Below are 24,918 nucleotides of genomic sequence, written 5' to 3'. Positions count from 1 at the left end.
ACAGAATGGTACAATCATAAAACAAAACATGGCAACAAAGAAAAAAAATGAACTAACCCCTGTTCAAAAGTCTGCATACCTTTAGTTCTTAATACTGTGTATTGCCTCCTTTAGCATCAATGACAGCGTTCAGTATTTTGTAATAGTTGTCTATGAGGCCCCAAATTTTTGCAGGTGGTATAGCTTCCCATCCATCTTGGCAAAATGCCTCTAGGTCATGCCTAGAGTCAAGTCTTTGGTCATCTTGCATGAACCGCATGTTTGAGATCTCCCCAGAGTGGCTCGATGATATTAAGGTCAGGAGACTGTGATGGCCACTCCAGAACCTTCACAGGGGGTTGGTATTCTGTTCACTATAGGCCTTGTTGACCCCTCTCCAAACACAGCGCTTATGGTTGTGACCTTAAAGCTCTGATTTGGTCTTGTTACTGTGCCAGAAGCTGTGAGGCATGTCAAGGTGTTGTCAGGCATATTGTAACCAGGCTTTTTTGTGGCATTGGCACAGTAAAGGCTTCTTTCTAGCAACTCGACCATTGCAGCTCATTTTTGTTCAAGTACCGTCATATTGTGCTCCTTGAAACAACCACACTGTCTTTCCAGAGCAGCCTGTATTTTTCCTGAGGTTATCTGTGGGTTTTTCTTTGTATCCCGAATTCTTCTGGCAGTTTTGGCTGAAATCTTCCTTGTTCTACCTGACCTTGGCTTGGTATCAAGAGATCCCTGAAATTTCCACTTCTTAATAAGTGATTGAACAGTACTGAGTGGCATTTGCAAGGCTTTTGATATCTTTTGATATCCTTTTCCATCTTTCTAAAGTTACATTACCTTGTTATGCAGGTCTTTTGACAGTTCCTTTCTGCTCCCCATGGCTCAGTATCTAGCCTGCTCACTGCATCCACATGAGAGCTAATAAACTGATTGACTATTTATACACAGACACTAATTGAAATTTAAAAAGCCACTGATGTGGGAAATTCACCTTTAATTGCCATTTTCACCTGTGTGTGTCACCTTGTGTCTGTAACAAGGCCAAACATTCAAGGGTATGTAAACCTTTGATAAGGGCCATTTGGGTGATTTCTATTATCATTATGATTTAAAAATGAGCCAAACGACTATGTGATAATACATAGCTTCATATGATCACTATCTTTAAATAAAATATAGTATTTTTTCATGATCAGTCATATTTTCAAAACCAACGCCAATTTTTTAACATTTCTGCCAGGGTATGCAACCTTATGTGTACAACTGTATAATAAATTCAGTTTTTACATTAATTCATTGACAATTAATCTAATTAATCTAAAACGGTCAAAATCCAGTTCCTTCATGCGCTCTCACACTTATGGCACACAACGTTCTGTAATAGGTTCTTGTTATTTGACACTCTAATTAAGACATGTTGTGGATCAGCAGGCTGAATGTTTTAAGTCTGACAGTGGAACATAACATAACATGTCAACAATGTAGCTGGGGATTCCACCCCCAGCGCACCTCATGAACCTGAGGCAATGGCAGTAAATGGCTGCTTGAATGAACACTCCTACAGAGCAGGGACATCACCAGACCCAGGCTTTTGCAGCTCTAGCCCCAGATGTTTTCTGTTCAGACCGAGTGTTTTGCGGGTGGTACAATGTCAGAGACACAGTAACCACAGGGAGTATCTGTGGAAAAGTGTCCCAGGATTAAAGGTGCAACAGACAGGCAGAGGAGAGAGACTGAAAGGAGAATAGTGAGATTGAGAAAATAGATCTATAGATAAGAGGGGCATATTACATTTATGAGGCCCAGTTTTTCAAAAGGTATCTGTACAGATTTCAGCTGTCAAATAGGATTCCAAGTTAATAACTTGAAGACTATATGGCTGTCACGGAAGCATCATACATTTAAAGATAATTAATGGTATTACACAAGGACAATCTACCTCCTTCTGTCTATTCAGCCTTCTGGATTTATAAAAAATTAAAAAACAATATACAATACTTTTTCACATTACATTGATGTGCTCTGATGGCAAAGTATTGATCAGATTCTGTCTATAGTATTGATTACATTATGAAATATAGTAGATCCAATAAATGGATCCTATCAAATGGATCCTATCAAGTCATTGGAACCCAGCTGACCTGCTCCTCATTTGCCTAATTGACAGTTAATCCTAATTGACAGCCTTGTGGCCAGTTGCCCTCCTGTTTATTTCCCCCTCCCTCTCGCCTTTACTCACTACTTCAGACAGCCAATGTAAATGTTCCTCGTGTTTTGGCTCTTTTAATGAGCTCTTCTCTGTGGATACTCATCCGCAGCCCCTTCCTCCTGATATCTAATGGCCGCCTCCCCGCACCGCTCACCACATACGTCCCTCTTTCTCCTCTCTTCCCCCATGCTTGTGTTTCATTTGTCAGATACGCCACGGGCAGACAGAGAAGAGGCAGCCCCCCTGTCGGAGAAATAGTTCTGCCACGTCTTGCGGTGCATACTGATGATCTAACCCTACTGCTGCAGGTGGAACACAACACTGTAGCAGCCTGAGCCTGGTTTGCTCCTGTCGCATGCCGAAGGTGTGGTGATCCGCAAGCGGTAAAGCGGTAAAAAGAAGGCAGAGCCCGGCTCGGGATACCTGCAGGTACACTGTGCAGCACGCGAGGTCCCACTTTGTGGGACACCCTATTATGAACCTCATAATACACACTTGCACACTCGCATTCTGTGCCAGAATTTCTATTACGTCATTGTAATACCTACTGGGAAGTCTACACCCTCCACATGAAATGCCATTTAAAGAGCTACCTCATCCACATTCATCCATTATCTCTGACATAAATAGTCATACCAGGGATGAGTGGATAAAAAGGGTAAGGCAGCTGACAATATAAAAAGCAATAAGAGGAGTAGGATAAGGTCCCAGAGATGATGACTATAAAAAGGAATAAGGGCGGTGTTTGTTATTTTATTAGGCTGCAGCAGAAGCAATGGTAACGTCTACATTCTGAATACACACAATGGAAAAAACACATGGCAATCTATATAGAAAAAATAGTGTCTCTCCACAGTCCCTGTTCTGCTATTGTTGTTTTATCAGGGTTTTTTTTGCTAACCTTTGTTACCTGTGGTGGCAGAAAGTTTCATGCAGTCATATTTAGTACTGGCTGTTTACCAGCTTCTGTTCTGGACTTGAGGACTTTTAGAGCCTTCTGGAAGAATTTCTACAGGGTGGTATTGATAGTTGTCTAAGTTGTGTTAACTGACAGTGTGGGTCCTTTAACACATCAACACTAACTACAAAAAACAATAGTCATGTGTCAATTGGTCTTCTACTGTGGCGGTGTGAGTATAACAAGTGCATAAAAGAGAGGCAAAAAGGAAAAATAAACTAAACAAACGTTTCAAATGTTTACTTTAAGTTATTTTCTTTTTCAAAATAAGCGCACCAGCATGGTAGCTAACAGACAAACAATAATCCATGAGGTGCGGTGGGTGAACAACAGAATATAAACACAACTAAACAGTGATTGGAAACAGGTGTGTCCTCAGGATGCGCTGATGCCATGACTCTCCTGCCGGTGGATGGTACACCGACTAGGTGGAGCACTGGAGAGGAAGGGGAGCAGCTATGCCACGCGGAGCAGACGTTACAGCTACTCGAAGACAGGAGAGGTTGACCTGCATGCCAATGACTCTGAACACACATTTAAGGGCTGTATGTGCTGCTCTTTTCTGTGCCAACTGTAGTTTACCCATGACCTTTCTTAGGGCATTAAAAGATATATAGGCAGTGGTCCAGGTGTGAAAAATCGAGCATCTGTAGGTCTTGTTTGTAAAGCTGTCATCTTGGTTATCATGAAAATGATTGAACATATTAGCATAGCAAGTTCAGACAGGAAATCTGAGTGGTCATTGGTAAGCGACGTATCAGCTGATGCCTGAGATTGCTCCTTTCACAATATCATATTTAATACTGACTATATAATTGTCTCTGGTCTTATTGGCATGCTGGTGCAAAGCCACCTACCAGAACTGTCTCCACAGGGGGGGGTTGGTACTACCTTGCTATTAATGATATGATGGTGTTGTTATTGTAATTAGTAATATCGAATACACCATCATGTGCTCAGAGGAGTAGAACCTATCGCCAAGACCTGTAAGAAATTATCATGGTGCATGTTTCTAAGAAATGGTTAAACTAATTCAGGCAGAAACACCATGTATTGGTTTATCCATTTATTTGAGAATCTATGCAATATCCTGGCATTGGGTTCATCTCATTTAGGGTACCTCATTACCAATACGCAGGGTTGGGTAGGTTACTTTTAAATGTAATCCACATTTGTAATCAGTAACGTAACTTTTTGATTACTCAAACTCAGTAACGGATTCTGATTACTTTTAGATTAATTTCATATTAAGAAGCATAGGAAAACAAATAAGAATAGCCTATAACCAACTGAACACCTTTTGCGGGATCAATCAATGTTAGAGTTTATATAGCTGGCCAAAATGGAATTCGCATTTTACCTTAGGGGTTGTGTAGGCTACAGTGCCTTTGAAAATGGGTTTCTAAACCATTGCCTTTTACTTCAATATGATTGGCCTACACCTTTACATTACACGCTAAAGGTCTGTCAGATATTTAGTCATTCCAATTAATCCAATAGACTTTTTATCTGAACATAACCCAAAATCTAATGATGCTTAAACCTGTTCTGTTATTTGTTTCATTCATGTTTTTAATTGCTTCAAAACATTGTTGAAAAATAAATGTCAATTACATGAAAAGGGTATATTAAGATATCTGTAGCTTTTCGCGCATAAACTAAATCATCAGTAGTCAGATCATTTGCTCCACAACCAACATTGTCAAAATGTTGCAGTAACCCCAGGCACGCGAATGCACGTTTGCAATCGTGAACAGCCACATATAAATAAGATTTACCCCGCGCAAACGTAACTTGCGATTATTATGGCCACCAGTGATGGATTTTCAAAACGCAAATGAAAGAAATAAACTGTGATTATAAACCAGCACTCTTTGCTTAAAGTAAATGACGTCAGCAGCAAATGATAACCAATGAACACAATTTTCAGTGGTGCAAAGCAAGCAGAATCACATGGCCTACCTGTATGGCCGTGTCAAATGCAAATAATCATCCTTTGGCAGAGTACCTCCCAAAACAACTTTACTCCTCAAATGTCGTGGTAAATTCCATATAATGTTTTATCTTGAAGGTAGCGCCATGTTACAGCTATCTAACAAATAGTTGGCTAATGTATTAAACAATTCCTGTAAAAGTTATTTGGCGCAACTCATCCTGGATGTGTTGCTCGGTGCATTTGACAAATAAACCTTGAAACTTGAAAAGATATAACACCAGGTAGGTCTATTTCCTATCATTGCTATGAGAATGATGCGTCGAGTAGAAAACTAAATAACATTTTATATGACTCATATTATCGAAGATCCAACCAACCAAAACCGGAGAAATTTTAACTAGCGGTTCCTCCGTCATAAAACTGGTTATGCGCGTCCACCTCTGTGCACACGACTGAGGCCCACAACTGAGGCGCGCAATTCATATTTTGGTTCAAATAACAATGTTTTTATAACATTTAATAATAAAATCAAACATACAACCGGTTGTCATAATTATTTCGCACACCTATTCTTTTTTAACTGAAGTAATCCAAAAGTAATCATATTTTTTTTTCAAAAGTAGCTGTAATCTGATTACAATATGGTTACGTAACTGATTACAATATGGTTACGTAACTGATTACAGTTACTGTTTTTTTGTAATCAGTTACTCCCCAAATCTGCCAATACGTGATTGTGTATACGAAACTACCAACATCATAAAATATCCTTGATATTATTAATGCAATTGCCATGGGAATGAACGAGGTACGCAGTACAGATCCTCCCCACAAGAAACACAGAACCAAAGTGCAAACAACAGTAGTGTTGAATTTCAGTGGCTTGGACATACTGCCTAAGAATGCCAAAATTTAGGAAGAAACCTAGAGAGGACCCAGGCTAAGAGGGGTGACCAGTCCTCTTCTGGCTGAGCCAGGTGAACATATTTAGATTACAAATTGTAACAATTAATAACTGCATGTGGGCTGAGTCCAGAGTCTATTTAAACCCTAGTCCAGAAGCATGACCAGTGGGACAAGGACAGGGACAACACAGGGTGGTGGGGGGTTCAGCAGAGTGGCAGTTGAAATCGTCAGGTATTGTCTTGATCTGCAACACAACCAGGAGGACTCTGGACAGGGACAGCAACGGGTCCCCCAAGCCAGGTACCTCATGCACTCCTAAGTTCAAAACGGCAAGACACTGGGAAAATTCAGAAAATGCATTCCTCATATCAATATGGATTTTTAGTGGAGAAGGAGAACTTATTGGAAAGGGAGAACTGACCCTACTCCCCCAGCACAATAATAGAGCAGCGTAAGACCTTGGGACTGAGACGGGGGTCCAGTGACACTGTGGCCCTATCTGGGGGAGGCCCCGGATAGGGCCCAACAGGCAGGAAATCAATCCACCCACAAAGACCAATCTGCCGATTCCAGCCTTGCTGAAGCATCCCCAGATTATCACCGATCCCCCACCATATTACACAGTGGGTGCGAGACACTGTGGCTTGTAGGCCTCTTCAGATCTCTGTCTAACCATTAGACGACCAGGTGTTGGGCAAAGCTGAAAATTTGACTCGTCAGAGAAGATGACCTTACTCCAATTCTCTATGGTCCAGTCCTTATGGTCTTTTGCAAACTTCAGCCTTGCTCTTCTTTGCTTCTCATTGATGAAGGGCTTTTTTCTAGCTTTGCACGACTTCAGCCCTGCCCCTAGTAGCATGTTTTGAATTGTCCTCACCATGCACTTCACCCCAGCTGCTGTTTGCCATTCTTTTTGTAGGTCACTTGATGTCATCCTACGGTAGTTGAGTGACATTGGAATGAGTTGACGGTCATCTCAGTCAATGGACAGTCGTTTTTGCCCTCTGCCAGTCTGTAGCTTTGTTGTCCCCAATGTCTGTTGCTTGACCTTGTTCTTATGAACCACCATCTTTGAAATTTTCAGGATGGAAGCAACCTGATGCTCACTGTATCCCTCTGCCAGTAAAGCCAGAATTGAACCTTTCTTTTCCTCACTCAAAGCTTTTCTTTTCAACTCTTTTGTCATAGTTATTTTTTTTATTCAAATTACCTTTTACCATCCAGCTGGTCCTATTGCAAGAGGACAGTGATGACCACAGCAGTGGTTTCTATAAGGCCTCCCAGGGAGCAGCACGCGGGGGCTGGCCAAAAGAATAGATAATGCAAAAGAGAAAGCTTCAAGACAGAGGAGGATAATGGCCAGGAAATGGAGGGTGCTGGAGCAACTGCCAAAGTACAGTAAAATCCGTCAGCACCCATTCCTCCCAAACCATCATCGGGAGGCCACCCCAGAAACGAAGCTGCCTTTTGATTTCTCCATCACCTCCTCCCCTAACCCTGTCTTAGTTAAATGCCCACCAGGGCCCTGAACACACCCTCTGTGTCCGTTCCCTGTGTCTCTGACCATTATAATACACACTGTATATGCTGTATATCTCAACTGTAAATGCATATGTAGTATATATTCACCACCATGTAAGTCAATGTCTGGGGAATGTGTTAATGTACATAGTGAATCAATGCAATTCTGCCTTCTCTGCAGTTTTTAACCTTATGATCTAACCCCACTCGGAAGTCAAACAATTAAAGTATTGGCTCTCACTGACTGCCCCTTCACAGACATTTCAATATATTGTTTTCTTACTGAAACACAGATATCCTAAAATATTAGTGCTCCCACTTCGTGTTTGGAGTTTGTATTAATCTTATAAACCATCTGATATAAACCTTGTACTTCAGGCTGGATTATATAAATGTATCTTCATGAGAATCCAGTATTTCAGCATTTCTCCCAAGGACCCCCGCAACACCCTCCTGCTGGGAGCTTCATGATAACTCTTGGGTGCAAAAGCACACTCCGAAACCTTTTGCCACAGCCATAACCTTAATGCCGCAAGTTTACATTTTCCACTGCAGTGGGATCTTCTCAATGCTCGCACTCATTTTTCTAATGAAAGGAAAGGTTTAAGGTGCCTTGATAAAAAGGGAGTGAGACTAATGACATGAGAGTTGTTTTAGATCTAGGAAATGTTAACGTAGGAAACGTCTTTCCCACACACAAGTAGTTGGTATTCAGACTAACCTTGCAGTGCAGGTGTGGCTACCTTGAAAAACTGAATAAAAGTAAAGTAATTCCAATGCTAAAAACTTCCCAGCTACCCATCAGCTTTTCTTGAAGAAATGCTAAACAATTGGAATTCTCTGTGAATGCATCAAGAAGCTTTAATGTAACAGCCAGTTTGTTAATGTATTGTATATGCTTATAATTTGGCACAACATTTTATTAAAGCCAATAGTTATCAGTGTATATAATTTAGTTTAATTTGAAATTATAAATTTACATATGCATTGTTTAAGGCTGATAGGGCTAAACTGAGCATGTTGATTGGAAACCCTGCATGCTGGTTGTACTAGTAATGCAAAAAGTATTTGCTTTTTGAAAGGTGTGTTTGTTTGCATCATTAGTGCATATGCATGAGTGCTGTTTAAGTCTCAACTCTTTGCCTTTAGATTTAGAGTCTGTTGCAGCTGCCTAAAATAAAGACCAAATAAGTTTCAGTGTAAGTCAAGTTGGCAATTATGATGCATATAAGTCAGAAAAAAATCTATCAGAGGCACAGCCAAACATTAGGCATACAAAAATCAACTGTTTGGTACATTAAGAAGATATAAAGCACTGGTGAGCTCAGAAATAGCAAAGCCAGAAAATGTCACCATAATTAAGAGAGAGACAAAAATCAGACTGATCAAAAACACACTCCAGGAGGTAGGTATGTATGTGTGAGCCACTACCACCTGCAGAAGACTTCAAAAGCCAAACTACTGAGGCGGGACCGCAAAAGCACAAAAACAGGATGGACTAAAAAGTACCAAAAGGCAGGTCTGGAAAATATATTTTGGACAGAAGTGACAAAGATGTAACAGAGCAATGGCAAGGAGAAAAAGGGAACCTGTTACCTCTGTAAAATATGGAGGAGGTTTTGTAATTATCGCTGCCAGTGGAACTGGCTTACTTGTTTTCATTGATAATTTAATTGCTAAGGGAAGCTGCACAAGGAATTCTGAAGTGTACAGAAACAACTTGTCCATTAAAAAATATCACAAATGTCTCTAATCTCATTGAATGGCAGTTACATCATGAAGCAGGACAACAACCTTAAATCCACTGCCATAGCTACCAAGGAGTTTTTTTCAATGTATGGGAAAAGTTGAGAATACAGTATCTTGTTATAGCAAAGTTATTGAAAAGCCTTGGGAACAGGGCTCTTCATTGTCTATTTAAAGTATGACTGCTGCAATTGCCTCTTGTCATTTGTGAAAATAATATATAAGGGTACATCTCCTGGCAGTTTAGTCAGGAATTGGCTCTGGTTTTTGGATGACTGTTGGGGTTCCATTTGAATTGTTGGAGTATCTGGATCTTAGAATCTATTAAACCACCCTGCTCTTGGTCCACAGTTGTGGATAAGCAAGTGGCGTTCCACACAAGTTATCCAACAAAGATTTTCAACCGTTTTTCCCCATTGGAGTTGAAATCAATGCCTGAGCCATCTTCAGAGGGGAATCATGGCAGGAATTTTTTACCGGTGGCCCGGAACAACTGAAAACTAGTCATCTGCGACTCCTTTGCCCGCAGTATTAGACTAAAGAATCAGCTGGCGATCATACACTGTTTACCGAGGTGCAGAGCCACAGACATGGCCACAAATCTGGGTTGGGTGCTAGTGAAGTCTAAAACTGGCAAGTACAGAGAATACAGAGATTGTTAATCGTGTTGGCACCAACGACATTAGGATGAAACAGTCAGAGGTTACAAAGCAGAACATAGCGTCAGCGTGTAAATTAGCTAGAAAGATGTGTCGGGAACAAGTATTTATCTCTGGCCCCCTCACAGCTAGGGGTAGACTAACACAACTCAATCGGTGGCTGAAAATAGACGGGAGTCTCACTCCTATAGCCTTACCATGAGATAGGGTGCAGGTCAGGCCGCAGGCTGTTAGCCAGCCTGCTAGCGTAGTGGAGTCTGTCGATAGAGTCTGTCAATAAGCCAGACCATTTAAAATAGTTTTATTGAGACTGTGACTCGCTCCAGGCTGAGAAAAGTGAAACAAGGAAGTAACAATAGAATCCTTAAGATAAAGCTGCCCTCCACTAGATATTGTGGATCTAACTATCTTTCCTCATAATCCTGGAATATTGGACCACTGTCTTATTACAATTACCACTTGAACAAGAAACCCACTTGCACACCTAACAAAGCCATAATATAAATTCTGTTTTGATATACTTCCAGGCTCGCTATTCGATGACTAGTTAAATAAATCTGCAAACAAACTAATCAAGGGTCTATACTCAATACTGAGAAATACCTTAGATACGGTTGCACCACTGAAAACAAAAGAAATACGCAACAAGAAACTTGCTCCTTGGTTCACAGATAACATTGAGCACTAAAGCAAGCCTCTAGAAAGTTGGAGCAAAAGTGGTGTTCCACCAAGTTGCAGGTATTTGGACCTGCCTGGAAAGACAGTAAAGTGCAATGCCGAAGAGCCTATTCCTCCTCCATTAAGGTGAACAAACACAATCCTACATTTCTTTTTGATACAGTTGCAAAGCAATGCTCAACAAGTGAAGTGGGTCTCCACTTCAGCAGTGATGAATACATTAACTTCTTTGATGGTAAGATCATCACCATTAAAACACAAATAACAGACTCCTTAAATAAGTATAGTCCTCAAAAACTCAGTTGTCCTGAGAATGTACAGAACCTTCCTGACCTGGTATCAATGGGGACACATGCATTTTATTATCCTGTATCACTCAACAAGTTCCCTTAGGCCTAGTCCACACTTACACAGGTATTTTTGCTGGATGAGCTACAAGCGGAGCCGACCAAGAAGACTTACTGTCTGTTACTGAGTAAGTAAGAGACTGACTGTCTACCCATTGTTAAATAGCATAGTGATTAGAGACGCGGACTGCCACGTACAGTAGGCGACCGGCGCTTGATCCTAGCCACTGACTAAACAAATCAGGCATTAGGATTTGTTCAGGATAGACTAAAATTTCACTGGCTTCAAGCTTCAGTAGCTATATTATAGTATGCCTAAAATACAACTGTTTACAGTTATATTGAGATGGACAAACTGCACCAAAAAGGGACATATAGCATTCAATTTATGTAGCGTAGTTCACATAGCGTAATGGATGGCAATTCAGTTGTCATTGTTTTCTAAATAAACAAACCAGATATGGAGTGGAGTCATTGCAGCCAGTCTAAAACATCGCTTAGTGGCATAGTGGTTAAAGACACAGTTGTCACATAAGAAACCCCAGATCAACACGCAATGATATAACCCTAACCTTAAATCAGAAGCCAAAAAGAAAGTTACTACCGATTCCGGTAGGCTAACAACAATGGCGTGAGTGTTGGATGTAGCAGTGACCTCTGTAGCACATTCTGACGTCTCTGTTCCTCAATATAGTGGGAGAGTAACTGTACATTTACGTGTAAACATAAAAAGTGTTAGCAAGATTAAAACCTGCACAATTCCAACATTGCACAGAATTGCCTCACGTCAACAAAGTAGATAAGAACGCACACTCTGACGTCAAACAAAGAAGTTACCGGCGCACACTCTGAAGTTACAAGCCAAAAACTCAGTTTTCCCTGTCTACATGTCAACCCTGAAAATTCTGTTTCTGAATACCTGCACCTTGGAAGTCGTTTTTTAAAAGGTCAGTTTTCAGTGATCTAAAACGCAGTTTGTGTGTGGATGAAAGGCCAAAATGCATAGAAAAACCCACATTTGAAAAAATACCCATGTGTGGACTTAATTATGTGAGGTGAAAATTAGTAATGATTTCGAAAATGACCAGTTATCAACTGGACCCAATTCCAACAAAACTACTTAAAGAGCTACTTCTTGTGCTTGGTCCACCGATGTTGAACATAATAAACTGTTCCTCATCCTCCGGATGTGTAACAAACTCAGTAAAAATATTGGAAATAAAGCCTCTTCAAAAAAAATATTATTAGCCAATATCGAACTTCCTGTTCCTCAAACCTGTTGTTGGGAAACAGATGAATGTTTTCCAAACAACTCAATGCCGTCCGGAAGACATATAACATTAATGCAATGCTCCAGTCCGGTTTCAGACCCCGCCATACCACTGCGACTGCACTCGTGCACCTAAGTTACACCTGTGCAATAATCATGCTGTCTTATCAGCATCTTGATATGCCACACCTGTGAGGTGGATGGATTATCTCGGCAAAGGAGAAGTGCTCACTAACACAGATTTAAACAGATTTTGAGAGAAATAGGCCTTTTGTGTACATAGAGAGAGTCTTAGATCTTTGAGTTCAGCTCATGATAAATGGGGGCAAAAACAAAAGTGTTGCATTTATAATTTTGTTCAGTGTATGTTGCCTCGGGATGATGTCATCTGAATCCACAAAGTACATTTTCTCTGTTATGCTGATGACAGTTGCATATTTCAATGAAACATGGAGAAGCCCCAAAAGTAGCTGCTTTGGAAGCATGTGTTTCAGATATTAGGAAGTGGATGACAGAGAACATTTTGCTTTTAAACTCAGAAATCACATAAATGCTCATTTTAGGCCCAAGAAACAAATAATTTTGTTGGCAGATCTCACAAAGAACCTCGACAGTTGTTTGGGCATATCCCAAAAAACTGTGAGAAACCCTGGCGTTACCCTCGACCTTTGATGAACATGTACTTCAAAAGCTGCCTTTTTCCATCTTTGGAACATTGCAAAACTCTGAAACCTTTTATAAAAGAAATGTAATAAAATTATGCAGAAAAACAATCCATGCTTTTGTTACTTCAAGATTAGGTTACTGCTATTCTCTTCTCTCCAGGTTCCCTGATAAATCAATAAATAAACTTAAATTAGTGCTGAACACGGCTGCTAGAATCTTAACTAGAACAAAAGAATGTGGACACATTATTCCGGTATTAGCCTCTCTACACTGGCTGCTTGATAAGACTAGGGCTGATTTTAAGGTTTTATTGTTAACCTATAAAGCATTCCATGGACTTGCTCCTGCTTACCACGCTGAATTGGTCCAGCCATACATACCTAGCACTCCCCAAAAACGTCCTACAAAGACAACAGCAAGATATATAGAATCAGGTGAAGGTAGGGTGCAAGGTACACCCTTTTTGTTTGTCGGTTTTGTTCAGTTTTCAAAAAACAATTGTAAGTTACTTTCATTGGAGAAATATTATGTATATGAGGCTAAGGGGCCGTCTTAAAATTGCATTCTGGAGAAATCATTATTTACACATTTTCTTTCATTGTGCCAACAAAAACATTTTTACTCCACATTTACAATAAATAAAAGGTGTTATTATTTGTACTATACTAAACTTAAAAAATATAAAACACAAATAGGATAAGCCTAAATCCTTTTACAGATGATGATATTATCGAAGAGACATAGTTCTGCTCAAAAGTTTGCATACCCTTGGAGAATTGATAATATACAGGTGCTAGTCATATAATTAGAATATCATCAAAAAGTTGATTTATTTCAGTAATTCCATTAAAAAAGTGAAACTTGTATAATGTATACATTCATTCCACACAGACTGATATATTTCAAGTGTTTATTTCTTTTAATTTTGATGATTATAACTGACAACTAATGAAAACCCCAAATTCAGTATCTCAGAAAATTCGAATATTGTGAATAGGTTCAATATTGAAGACACCTGGTGCCACACTCTAATCAGCTAATTAACCGCTGTCGCGTTTCAGCTGTCGCATTCCTTGTGTCAAGCCACTCTTGAACAAGACACAGCGTCAGAAGCGTCTCGCCTGGGCTGAAAGACAAAAAGGACTGGACTGCTGCTGAGTGGTCCAAAGTTATGTTCTCTGATGAAAGTAAATTTAGCATTTCCTTTGGAAATCAAGGTCCCAGAGTCTGGAGGAAGAGAGGAGAGGCACAGAATCCACGTTGCTTGAAGTCCAGTGTAAGGTTCCCACAGTCAGTGATGGTTTGGGGTGCCATGTCATCCACTGGTGTTGGTCCACTGTGTTTTCTGAGGTCAACGCAGCCAGGAATTTTTAGAGCACTTCATGCTTCCTGCTGCTGACCAACTTTATGGAGATGCAGATTTCATTTTCCAACAGGACCTGACACCTGCACACAGTGCCAAAATTACCAGCACCTGGTTTAAGGACCATGGTATCCCTGTTCTTAATTGGCCAGCAAACTCGCCTGACCTTAACCCTATAGAAAATCTATGGGGTATTGTGAAGAGGAAGATGCGATACGCCAGACCCAACAATGCAGAAGATCTGAAGGTCACTATCAGAGCAACCTGGGCTCTCATAACACCTAAGCAGTGCCACAGACTGATCGACTCCATGCCACGCCGCATTGCTGCAGTAATTCAGGCAAAAGGAGCCCCAACTAAGTATTGAGTGCTGTACATGCTCATACTTTTCATGTTCATACTTTTCAGTTGTCCAACATTTCTAAAAATCATTTTTTTGTATTGGTCTTAAGTAATATTCAAATTTTCGGAGATACTGAATTTGGGATTTTCATTAGTTGTCAGTTATAATCATCACAATTAAAAGAAATAAACATTTGAAATATATCAGTCTGTGTGTAATGAATGAATATAGTATAAAAGTTTCACTTTAATATGACCAGCACCTATATGTACCATTTGTAAAGAACTTGAGTGAGCAGGCAAAAACACATCTTTTATTTCTTATGGGATACACATTCAACTGTAGGTCATAACAGAATGCCACAATCATAAAACAAAACATGGCAACAAAGAATTTTTTTTACTGACCCCAGTACAAAAGTTCTTAAAACCTCTTAACATCAAAGGGATTGATTCAAATGAGTAGATCTTTAGAACGGTTCCACCTATCCTAAAAGCTGCAGTAGTTTCTGAAATTTGCAAATCTCCCCTTTCTGGTAGGGTACAACATCTCTGGCCTTGGTCTTACTACCCAGCGGGGGATTTGTGCTCCTCCACTTCCTGGAGTAACCAAAAGATCAGAGTGGAAAGTTTGATTTACAATGAAGCCAGGCACTCCATCAATCACAAGGACATATATTTTGGATGCCTGGGACTTTTATCAATCCAGACGTCCGAGAGGCAACATCTTTATTGGAAAATCAGTTTTCGTCGAATACTTTCCTCTTACAAGATAAGCTCTGTATTGGTCTATGCGTGAGATAAAGCATTGACCAATTCCAGTTTGGTACCAAATTAATTGTTAGGTTCTTAGAACCTTAACCAGCCTATTGGCAATGTTATTGGCAAAGTCATGTATGACTGATAAAACATATCAATTGTCAGGAGAGTCCAAATTCGTATTTATACTTTGGATGTGGTAATTGATGAAGCATTCCGTTGCTAACGCTGTGTTAGCCTCTGTTAGCCTTCATTAGCCTAGCTCTGGGGTGGATTGACAAGTCCAGTAGCCAATTAGATTGTCCTTTCAGTGGTTGGCAGATTTCCCAGGCGGGGAAGAGTCTCTATATCGATCCTCATTGCGCAATAGGTCAAAGGTCCCATGGAAAGTCAATGGGATGTGAATGTTTGTGTTTTTATTGTAGAAAATGGTTTTCTATACTAAACAAAGCATAAACATTACAGATGTACATCAAACAGTGGAATAATGTAATATACAGATTTGAGGTTAGAGGACACTTGGAAATGGCTCTTGACACCACTTACTAAAATAGCTGCCAAGATCTAGCACTTATGTCTATAAATCCCCAATTGTTTTCTGAAAATGTTGACTTGTTTGGGTAACCATATGATGTGTTTATAGCAGCATTTATCAATATTTGATTTAGAAAGTCCAAGAAAGAATTGAAAAAGTAAAAATTGTATATCTTAGGTATATTTTATACAGAATACCTTCACTGTGCATGTCCTGACAACGTACGTGCACATAAATTGCAATTATAATGGGCAATGGCAGTGTAGGCAGAAATCTCAATTTGTCTATTTACCATCAAGAGGGTGGGTATTGCCACATTTAGCATCAATGACAGCATGCAGTCTTTTGTAATAGTTGTCTATGAGGCACTGAATTCTTGCAGGTGGTAAAAATTCAGCTGCCCATTGGTCTTGGAAAAATGCCTCCAAATAATGAAAAGTCGTTGGTTGTCTTGCATGAACCGCACATTTGAGATCTCCCCAGATTGGCTCGAAGATGACTGTGATGGCCACTCCAGAACCTTGAACTTTTTCTGCTGTAACCACTGGAGGGTCAACTTGGCCTTGTGCTTATGGTTATTGTCGTGCTGGAAAGTCCAAGGGAGTCCCATGCGTAGCTTTCGTGCTGAAGAATGTAAACTGTCTGCCAGTATTTTCTAATAACATGCTGCATTCATCTTGCCATCAATTTTCACAAGATCCCCGTGCCTTTAGAGTCCACATACCCCCAAAAAATCAGTGAGCCACCACCATGCTTCACAGTGGGGATGGTATTTTGTTCACTATAGGCCTTGTTGACCCCTCTACAAACATAGCGCTTATGGTTGTGACCATAAAGTACTATTTTGGTGTCGTCACTCCAGAATTACAGTGTGGCAGAAGCTATGAGGTGTGTCAAGATGTTGTCGGGCATATTGTAACCAGGCTTTTTTGTGGCATTGGTGCAGTAAAGGCTTCTTTCTGGCAACTTGACCATGTAGCTCATATTTGTTCAAGTATCATCATATTGTGCTCCTTGAAACAACCACACCGAGCGAACAAACTCATTGACTATTCATACACAGACACCAATTGCAATTTAAAAAGACACCGGTGTGGGAAATTCACCTTTAATTACCATTTTCACCTGTGTGTGTCACCTTGTCTGTCTGTAACAAGGCCAAACATTCAAGGGTATGTTAAATTTTGATCAGATCAATATGATTTAAAAAGGAAACAACTATGTGATAATAAATAGCTTCATATGATCACTGTTTTTAAATAAAAGATCAGTCATATTTTCAAAATGAATTCCAAAATGTCACAATTTCTGCCAGGGTATGCAAACTTATGAGCACAACTGTATCCGCGGCTATATAAACACCCATTGCACATTTATTTAGCTCAATTAGAGTGATTTTTAACACTGCATTAATGGGGAGATGTTTTTGTGTTGTTTCTTAACGTTTCCACATTGCTCCTTCGTTTTGATACTTGGGTGATGTTGGCGTAGATGTGTCAACATGGTTGAGGTGTTAGCAGCTGCATAGGCTACCTCTGTCAAGCCTTGGCAACATACACCTAACATTTTATTAACACCTTTCTGTCCACCACCATTGTAGTCTACTGAAATACTAAAATGCTGTCAAACTGGAGATTTAAATGAAGTTGGAGGATTTTACAATATTGGTTAATCTACTCGACATTGTAGAACTCCTCAAGTTTGGCTTACAAAACAGACAGTTGGAGAAAAGACAGTTGGAAAAATGCCAACAATTTTAAATACAACAACGTTTGTAAATGCCCTTGTTTCATTAAACAGAATAGCCTTACATGTTTTTCAACTCAATGAGATTTACTTAAGATTCATTCAACACCACGTAGCTAGCTTTTTATTTTGAAAACATTTAATAAATATATTATTTTGGGTTGATGTGCGAACCATATAGAGCCTGCTAAAGACCACTGAAGTTATCAATATGTGTACCATTACAGCCCAGATTCTTTGCTGTTGTTCATCTTATTTTACATTGATTTGATATGGTGTGGTGTGAGTGGACCAGTACAGTTACATTGTTTTTGTGAAATCTTTGTCTTGTACTAATGACGGTAGAGGCTGTTGATCTTGAAGGCTGTACTGGAATGAAATTATATGGTTAGTGTTAAAGACCATGCCTGTGGTGTCTGCTCACCACCGATTGTACATATTTACATGATATGCCTACTTTGTGTAAATGTTGTGTATTCTCTCCCTATATGTTGTCTAACAATAGCAGCACAATTGCACCAAATACAAATCTGAGTATGTGTAAAAGTACTATATTTACTCTGTATTTTGTGTGTGTGTGTGTGTGTGTGGGTGAGTGAGTGGGTGTGTGTGGGTGCTTCCGGAGACTAATGTCACATAGGGATTTCTGACTAGAGTCTTGTCTGATCAATAACTAACCTCTTTGTTCATGTATTGAAGTATAACATGGTGTAATACCAGCATTCTCCATTCAGTCAATCTGTGCTCTCTGCTGTTATATTTTTCATTTGACATTTTGCCATCATATTTTATGTGGTATCGACCTATAATCGATATACAAATGTTCAAGTGGAATTTTACTTATGATATCCAGTGGTCTTGTTGTTTTAAATAGTCAATAGTAAACACATTAAATCATAATGATAACAGAAATCACCCAAATGGCCCTGATCAAAAGTTTACATACCTAATTGATGCTAAAGGGGGCAATACACAATATTAAGAACTAAGGGAATGCAGACCTTTGAACAGGGGTCAAGTTCATTTTTTTCTTTGTTGCCATGTTTTGTTTTATGATTGTGCCATTCTGTTATGACCAACATTTGAACGTGAATCCCATAAGAAATTAAAGACGTGTTTTGCCTGCTCACTCATGTTTTCTTTACAAATGGTACATATATTACCAATTCTCCAAGGGAATGCAAACTTTTGAACTGTATGTGCCTGAAAACGTACCTAGCCATGACCCTTAAACCGCAATAAATTCAATACTGTGGGTCAAGCGTACGGAAGCACCCCTAGAAGTAGATTTATTAAATCAGACATGTTGAAACTTGTCTTGCTATAGACAGGTTTTTGGTGAAGCATAAAAAGTTTAAACTTTACTAATTTAGCAGACGCTCTAACCCAGAGCAATTTTACAGGAGCAATTAAGGTTAATGATCTTGCTCAAAACCGAAAAAATATATATTTCACATTCCAAACAATGTTTTTAGTTGTTGATCAGATGTTTATAACCGCTAGTCTGCCACCCCATTCATTGACTCCAATGACACGTGTCGCTATTTGTGTCTCCGGCTCAACCCCAGTGAAAAAAAAATTCATACCATTATTCAAAGCCTATACATATACATTTGTATGGCAGAGACTGAAAAACAACAATCACACACAATCACATTCCTTCAAACATTTCAGTCATCACAAAACCACACTAGAAAGAAAGCAAAGACCTGCCTCCACTATTCTAGCACCATTTTAACAAGAATACACTATTGGTATAACTAACAGGGGTGACAACTCAAAATAACACTATTTACTTTACACAATGTTTTTGGTAGGCTATGATTTTGTGTGTGTGGTGCTCAATTAACAAAATCTTTTTTTAGACCCTCCTAGTGGAAAGCCTAACCTATTTTCCTCTTCATGATGCAAACGTATTTATTTTCTTGCTTAAATTGGTGTGACAGCAGAGTTGAATTTGAACTCAAATTCTCAAGACTGGAGCAAAATATATCATTAAATTCTGGATATAATTTAATCCCTGGACATTATGGAGAATTTTCTAGAAGTCTAGAGCAATTCATGTCTACTTAGGAAATGGCAACTTTCATCTGGCTGGCACTGAAGAAGAACATCATAAATAAAGCAGAGCTAGTTCAGCCAGGAAACTGCAATAGGTATTGGCTCAGCGATGCATTGGCCCAGCTCCTACCACAGTTTTAAAAGTCCTAATAGAATATGGCAAATATGACAATTTAAGTCAGTCTGACTGCGGCTCTGCTGGTCGTCTTGCATGAGCATGCAAAATGCATGAATCCATGATCTGTATGAAGACAGATTTAGATTGGCTTCTCTTCATGGGTGTTTTCTTGCACAGGGACAAGCTACAGTTGAGCTCAGCATAAATTTGATTGGCTAATTATTTCACAGATTTTTTATAAATGGATTCCAACACTTCAAAGGTCACATAGAAATGTTCTTGTTTTCAAAAAGGAAAGCAAATCTTTTGTCCATTAAAATATATACATAGGTATAGAGGCCCATTATCAGTTCCAATGGCACATTGTGTTTGTCAATGAAGTATATCATTTTAAAAGGCTAATTGATCATTTAAAAACCCTTTTGCAATTACGTCAGCACTTGGGAAAATTGTTGTGCTGATTAAAAAAGAAATAAAACTGTCCTTCAGAAATTGTGTTCTAACAGGCTCAAAATGGCCAGAAACAAAGAATTTCTTCTGAAACTTGTGAGGCTATTCCATGCGAGCTGCCAAGAAACAGAAGATATCATACAATACTGTGCACTACTCCCTTCACAGAACAGTGCAAACTCGCTCTAACCAAAATAGAAAGAGGATTGGGAGGCCATGTTGCGCAACTGAGCAAGAGGACAAATACATTAGAGTGTCTAGTTTGAGAAAGACGCTTCACAGGTCATCAACTGGCACCTTCATGAAATAGTACCCCAAAAGTACCCAAGAGTGAAGAGGTGCCTCGGGATGCTGGCCTTCTAGACAGAGTTGCAAGGAAAAAGACATACCTCAGACTGGCCAATAAAAATGAAGATGGGCAAAACAACACAGACACTGGACAGAGGAAGACTAGAAAACAATTTTGGACAGACAAATCTAAGTTTCAGTTGTTTGGATTACAAAGGATCACAAATGAGACAGAGACCAAATTAAAACATTATGGGGGAGTGCTTGACGCTATCTGTAAAGCATAGTGGAGGCAATGTGATTGTCTGGGGCAGCTTTGGTAGTTGTAAATTGGGAGATTTGTACATGGCACCCTGTGGACTGCGTTTGATTGGAGCCAATATTCTCCTATAACAGGACAATGACCCAGAGAACAGCTCCAAACTGCATTAACTATTTAGGGAACAAGCAGTTCTGAGAGTAGCTTGACCGTATGGTACGTAAGAAGTGCCCAATAAGCCAGTCCAACTTGTGGGAGGTGCTTTAGGAAGCATGGGGTGACATCTCTTCAGATTATGTCAACAAATTGACAACTTACAAAGGTCCACAACACTGTAATTGCTGCAAATAGAGGATTCTTTGACGAAAGCACAAAGTTTGAAGGACACAATTATTATTTAAATTAAAAATAATTATTTGTAACCCTGTCAATACCTACACTCACCTAAAGGATTATTAGGAACACCATACTAATACTGTGTTTGACCCCCTTTCACCTTCAGAACTGCCTTAATTCTACGTGGCATTGATTCAACAAGGTGCTGAAAGCAGTCTTTAGAAATGTTGGCCCATATTGATAGGATAGCATCTTGCAGTTGATGGAGATTTGTGGGATGCACATCCAGGGCACGAAGCTCCCGTTCCACCACATCCCAAAGATGCTCTATTGGGTTGAGATCTGGTGACTGTGGGGGCCATTTCAGTACAGTGAACTCATTGTCATGTTCAAGAAACCAATTTTAAATGATTCGAGCTTTGTGACATGGTGCATTATCCTGCTGGAAGTAGCCATCAGAGGATGGGTACATGGTGGTCATAAAGGGATGGACATGGTCCGAAACAATGCTCAGGTAGGCCGTAGCATTTAAACAATGCCCAATTGCCACTTAGGGGCCTAAAGTGTGCCAAGAAATCATCCCCCACACCATTACACCACCACCAGCAGCCTGCACAGTGGTAACAAGGCATGATGGATCCATGTTCTCATTCTGTTTACGCCAAATTCTGACTATACCATCTGAATGTCTCAACAGAAATCGAGACTCATCAAACCAGGCAACATTCTTCCAGTCTTCAACTGTCCAATTTTGGTGAGCTTGTGCAAATTGTAGCCTCTTTTTCCTATATGTAGTGTAGATGAGTGGTACCCGGTAGGGTCTTCTGCTGTTGTAGCCCATCCGCCTCGAGGTTGTGCGTGTTGTGGCTTCACAAATGCTTTGCTGCATACCTCGGTTGTAACGAGTGGTTATTTCAGTCAAAGTTGCTCTTCTATCAGCTTGAATCAGTCGGCCCATTCTCCTCTGATTCTCCTTGATGCCACGCTCAAAATTACTTAAATCACCTTTCTTTCCCATTCTGACATTCAGTTTGGAGTTCAGGAGATTGTCTTGACCAGGACCACACCCCTAAATGCATTCAAGCAACTGCCAAGTGATTGGTTGATTAGATAATTGCATTAATGAGAAATTGAACAGGTGTTCCTAATAATCCTTTGGGTGAGTGTATATTTCCTATTCATTTTGCAATATATTCTATTCAAAGTCAATTAATGTATGTTTTAATGGAAAACAAGGACGTTTCTAAGTGACCCCAAACTTTTAAACGGTAGTGTATGGTGGTTGTACTCTTTCTAGGCAGACAGCGTGAAAGACATTGTATGCACATACTGAGAGAGGCACTCTTTTGCACCATCAGATGAGCTCCAGTAGATATTCTGTGCTCTGTAATATTGAAGGAAAATGTAAGAAAAACTCATAGTTATTTAATTTTTGGCAATACAGCTTTTGCTGCTCCAGACGCACAGTTTCAATTCATGAATTTGGACAATGCTAATAATGCTAATTCAAGGTTTGGAAAGAGGCTAATAATGGCTAGTTGTGAGACTGACTCCATAGGACTTCAAGAACAACTCGGGGTAAGCAGAATATCTGCCAAATATGAATCTAGTTTGAACTATCCCTTTAATAAAGCCATAAATCAGAAGTATGGCTTCTTTGAATATACGCCACTGCAAAGTTTTCATCATGGCTTCAGGGATAGGGGCTTTTAGAATGCAGATCTAATCAGCGAAATTATGAAAAGTATGAAATATACAAATGCCAATTTTAAATAGCTTTGGCATTCAGTAGAGTGCAAGAAAAGTTGTAAACACATCAAATTTGGATATTCGGATGTTGTAGAAATGGTTATTCTTGTTCAATAAAGCCCTGGTTCAGCAACATTTCCTGTACAACCACGAAATGTAGATGGACATTTCCACCAGTGCAATTGAGAAATGCTTGTGCTAGTTACATGGGGGCAAATTCACAATTTTGATGGCCATATGATTTATCAGCACATATAAATGAACATAAAGTATATAGGTAAACAGAGCAGCAGTGAAATTTCTGTTTGTTTTTGCGTATTATTATTAACCCAAGCTACAATTAAATTTGTTCCTGGCACAGGGTTGAAAGAGTCTAGCAAACTTCCAATTAAAATCAATATCATAATTTGACTGTCTTATGTAAAGAAATGTAAACAATATTAGGAAGCAGGTGTATCTTTCTCATATAAAAAATACTATAAGATGACTAGGTCAAGTGGTGTTACAGTTGCACTAATTCTGACCTATGTCAACTAAACACACAGAGCCCCTCAAAAAATAAAATAAAAAAAACTTCTGAAGATATGTATATCAAAGCTACTGAAGAGAAACACCAGTAGAAACATGTTTGACGTTTGGATCAGATTTGTCATAATGCATAATTTTTCCCCTACTAACAGCAATAACCTGTAGAGGACTCAAATAAGATTTCAGACAAAATTTTTACTCTCACTCTCTGTTGCTTAAAAATATGTCCACGTTATCCTGCTGCATTAAGTGGGTTAAGGAGAATGTTGCCCTGGACAGCGAGAAACGGCAAACCAAACTCAATCACATACTGGGCCTGTCTGTCTTCATGCCCATAGCCAAGGCATCCCATATGTACAATGTGAGAGGTGGCTAGAGGGTAAGATGTGAGGAGGGGGTGTCTTATTAATTATTTACCATGTCTAAACTCTGCTGAGCACAGAGATAGAGTAGCCCATAGTCTGGTAGTCTGTGTGTGTGTGTGTGTCTGTGTCTTTTTTTGTCTGTGTAAATGCATGTGTCTGCATGTGTGTGTGTGGGTGTATTGCATACAGATTATTGATCTTCCAAGCCAGACACACAGAGAAAATAAGCTTGGTCTATTTGGTGTGCAGAACAATGCTGTTTTGGACATGGTCCAACTGGATATCAAAGGACTTGAACCATTGGTTAACCTTAGCAAACCATTAAAACTGCTATCATGATTGGGAATCATTTGATAGGATCATTATTTCCAATGAAAATTCTGGAAGGGAAATGCTAGGAAACCTAGCCTGAAAATAATCCTATTTATAAACATGTGTAAAGAACCCTCTTAAAATGCCAAGTTCTTGTGATTTAAAAGAATGAGACAAAGTAAAAGAATGAGACAAATAACCTTTCCCACCTTTTAATGTGACCTGTAACGTGAACAATTCAATTGGAAAAACAAACCGAAATCTTTGAAAAAAACAAATAAACTCAATAACCTGGTTGCATAAGTGTGCACACCCTTAAACTATTACTTTGTTGAAGCACCTTTTGGTTTTATTATAACACTCAGTCTTTTTGGGTAGGAGTCTATTAGCATGGCACATCTTGAAGTGGCAATATTTGCCCACTCTACTTTGCAAAAGCGCTCCAAATCTGTCATATTGCAAGGAAATCTCCTGTACACAGCCCTCTTCAGCTCACCCCACAGACAAAATGTTAATCTTCTTCTGGTGAAGCCTTGCTTTTGTGGATTTGGATGTGTTCTTTGGGTCATTGTCATGCTGAAACTGAACTTCATCTTCAGCTTTCTAATGGACACCTGAAGGTTTTGAGGCAAAATTGCCTGGTATTTGGAACTGTTCATAATTCCCTCCACCCTGACTAAGGCCCTGGTTCCAGTTGAAAAAAAACAGCCCCAAAGCATGATGCTGCCACCACCATGATTCACTGTGGGTATGGTGTTATTTGGCGGATGTGCAGTGTTGTTTTTGCGCCAAACATACCTTTTGGAATTATGGCCGAAAAGTT

General features: G+C 39.5%; 1 protein-coding gene across 5 annotated transcripts in view; it reads right to left on the bottom strand.

Moving 5' to 3' along the window:
- abcg4a (ATP-binding cassette, sub-family G (WHITE), member 4a) overlaps positions 1 to 24,918 on the bottom strand; it is a 54,147-nt gene that overhangs the window by 18,740 nt on the left and 10,489 nt on the right. The gene's annotated exons all lie outside the window — the stretch shown is intronic.

Source organism: Esox lucius, chromosome 7 (assembly GCF_011004845.1).
Source record: "Esox lucius isolate fEsoLuc1 chromosome 7, fEsoLuc1.pri, whole genome shotgun sequence".
Classification (NCBI taxonomy): Eukaryota; Metazoa; Chordata; class Actinopteri; order Esociformes; family Esocidae; genus Esox; species Esox lucius.
This window is presented reverse-complemented; position numbering and strand designations above follow the sequence as displayed.